We start from the raw sequence: 3,580 nt of genomic DNA, 5'->3' as shown, positions 1-3,580 counted from the left end.
GTGAATCACATAATTTTAAAAATGGTTGATATATTATAAGGCAAAACCTTGCTGATAAACATCGGATCTCCGCCTCAAGGTGCAGAACAGCATTGCCGGCATATTTTGAAAGCCCCAGACAGAGGCGCGATGCCTGACTCTCCAACAGCACAAATGGGCGACGTTTATAGACAAGAGCTCCTGAGAATACAACACCGCTAAACTCTAAAATTGGGTGAACGTACAGTTTAGAAATCAGCGGAAGTGTGTGCCTTCTCATGCTTCGCCTAGCGCTGAAAAGCCTACGCAGAATACCAACGGCCCGAACTCCTTTTGCAGACACTTTCTCGATGTGTGCCCACCAGGATATAGTAGTGTCGCATATTAGTCCTAGACATTTCACCGTCTCAACTGAAGGAATTATGTGATTTTTATAGATCAGGCATAAGTGACAGGCATAAGACAGAATAAAACTGGCAGAGCTATCAAAGTTAATAAAGAAGCGCGAGGTAGTCGACATAAGGAATTTTAATATGGAGAAAATCGAGCATGCTCGAAAGAATGGAGGTAGCCTAAAAGCAGGCCTAGGTAAAAACCAGAAGTATGCGCTAGGAGACAAACAGGAAAATGCCATTAGCAACAAGGATAAGATAGTTAAAGTAGCCGAAAAATTCTAGACAAATCTATAGAGTAGTCACAGTAATCTTAACGTTAATTAGAGAGCCAGTAGAGCACCGTAATGGGACATCTCGACACATTAACCAGAAGAGGAAGTAAAGAAGGTCTCAGAAACTATGCATAAGGGGAAAACAGCTGTGAGGATCAGGCGACACAGCAGATCTCTCGAAGGACGAATAGGAGATGGTGCTAGAAAAGCCAGTCACTCTGCCGACTTGAGTTGCCGCGGTGGACAGAACTCGTGAATCAAAAAGATTTTGTGCCAACGTGTATGCTCGGTACATTTCTTTGGTGGAAAGTGCACAGATCAAAATACGCTGCTGATGCTGAAACACCGATTCCAGCGAAAGGCGAGTAGTCGCGTTTTATTTCTTCTCTTATACTTTAGGAGATAATGAAAACACTGCCCCATTTCATGTCTGCCGCATTTGTAACTAGTCGTGACTGTCTTACTGTTTTCGAAGACAGTTAAGTATATATATGCAGCATGTCAGGCGCTTTGGATTAGACCTTGCAATGGATGCACGAAACGTAACACGGCGCTGTTATTTAAATGAAGATGTGGAATTGGAACGTATCAAAGGCATGACAAAGAGCATACTGTAGTTGCACCTTCGTTGTTGTGGCTTGCTTTCCTTGCAGAAGAGAATTTGCGCATGGAGTTTGAATACGAATGTACATTCTTAACAGCGGTCTGAAATGATGTTCCTATCTTTTTTTTTAGGTCACCACCGGTTCCAGGCGCCTAATACGGGCCGAAAGCCTATCCCCACCTATCAAACGCAAGGCATGTGCACGTAAAATAAAATTGTATCTGGCAGATCTTTCATGTGTTTGCAGTCTAAAAAAAAGTACACACAAAACTTGAGCAGTTTCCCAAATTGTAAGAATTTGTTTAGTAAAGTCTTTATGAACTTTGCCATATGATTCTGTTTACTTTTTTGGGGTTTAACGTCTTCAAGCGACTCAGGCTATGAGGGCTGAAACTTTTCCTTATCTACATTAATGACTTGCCTGACCACATTAACTCTTCTGTTAGATTGTTCACCGATGACTGCGTAATTTACAGAACTATTTCTTCTACCTCTGACTCTGCCCAACTTCAATCCGACATTAACAACATATCCGACTGGTGTAACACCTGGAACATGCGCTTAACCCTAATAAGTGCAAAGCAAGGCGAATTTCCCTGAACCCGCCTCCTGTTTCCATTGACCTTTTTGACTACCAGATCGATAGCCTTTCCCTAGAACACGTAACGTCCTACAAATACCTAGGTATTTACATAACCAACAATCTGTCCTGGTAAACACATATTAACTTCATTTGCAGCAATGCCGATTGCATGCTTGAATGTTTAAAGCGAAATTTTACTATGGCACCGTCCTCTCTGAAACTCTCTGAGACTCTATAAATCACTCGTACGCCCAAACCTGGAATATGCATGCTCGGTGCGGGATCCTGGTCTCGAATGTCGCACTCAAACGTTGGAGTCTGTGCAAAATCGCTGTGCAAGATTCATACTTCACAACTACTCTCGTTTATCTAGTGTATCAAACATGAAAGCCACATTGAACCTTCCACTTCTTTCCTTACGAAGAAAAGTGTCGCGTTTGTCTCTCTTTCGCAAAATTTACCATCACAATCGCCTTCTTAATGAAGCGCTTCTCTCTGACCCTGAATACATTTCTTCCCATAGAGATCACCCTCATAAAGTTGGCATCCCCTCTTGTCGCATGAACGCATAATTCCCCTCATTTATTCCTATGACAAGCAATGAATGGAACCACCTGCCCACCTCAGTTGCCACAATTACCGACTGTTTTGTGTAAATCTGCTTTCGAAGAATTTGTTTACTCACAGTAATCGGCATTTTACCGCGTTATTGTTGTTCCTATTTTTTTTTTGTCTCTGTATTGCCGCAATCCCTGTGTTATAAATATATACATATAGATATTTTTCATGCATTCCACTCTCTTCCGTAATGCCTCCAAGGGCCTTGAAGGTATTGAAATAAATAAATAAATAAATAAAGTGTGCTTGCAGACGATGTTGCACACTACAAGTCTAAGGAGCTGATTCATTGCTTTTTTTAAATTACGGGCTATTACTGACATTAATGCTTCTCCAGACAGCTTTTCTGCACTTGAGAAAGCAGTAAGTGAACACAGTGTCTCACATGAATTCTCTAGGCTGTAAGTTAAAATTCATTTATATTTTTCTTACAGGTTGCTTCTCAAATGAATTCTGCGACGTTCGTCTCTGTCTAGAAAAATGAAAAAGCTCTGAGTTAATGCCCACGTTCAAAGTCCTCCAGTGTACACGTTCAAAGTCCTCCAGTGTACAGCCAATGACCCCACACAGAATTAAGCCATGCTTCCCCCTCTCCTTTAACAGGTTGGCTGCTGCACAGACAGTGCTTCGTATGGTTGCACTGCCCCTCAAGAAACACTTGTGAGTGGACAGTCAATAAAACCTGTTTTTGCCTTGCTGAAGGTTACCTGCTGTCAAGCCACTATGCAGACTTTTCCAACTGCTTTAAACAGAATTAGTTTCCGTTCAAGCCCACCCTATTTTCAGCAGGGCACATCTGGCACTGAAACTGTCTCAGCCGGCAGTACCCTGCAGAATGAAGATCTGAGTATGCATAAAGCCTATTCCTGCTACAGTTTATGCTGAGTGGAGTTTCTACCAGGACTGCCCCAGGCTACAAAATAGTCATCCTTTCTTGGACTGCCTGCATCGATTGATGTACTGTCAACTTTAAATTCGACTGTGTGTATTACAACTAAGTTTGCAGGATGCCCGTCATAGTGACACATCAGTCAGCAGCGCTCTACAGAGTGCAGTCAGTGTGAGTGTCCAGTTAACTGAAGACCACATATCCATGTAGTGAACTTGCACGGAACACTCACTGTTGCAT

The 3,580-nt window shown here is 42.3% G+C and overlaps 1 pseudogene; it reads left to right on the top strand.

Moving 5' to 3' along the window:
* Positions 1–3,458: 3,458 nt before the first annotated feature.
* The window catches only part of LOC144105180 (uncharacterized), a 26,630-nt pseudogene continuing 26,508 nt past the window's right edge, over positions 3,459–3,580 (top strand).

The sequence above is a fragment of the Amblyomma americanum genome, chromosome 9 (genome assembly GCF_052857255.1).
Source record: "Amblyomma americanum isolate KBUSLIRL-KWMA chromosome 9, ASM5285725v1, whole genome shotgun sequence".
NCBI lineage: Eukaryota > Metazoa > Arthropoda > Arachnida > Ixodida > Ixodidae > Amblyomma > Amblyomma americanum.
Note: the sequence above shows the minus strand (reverse complement) of the source record. Positions and strands in the feature narration are given on the sequence as shown.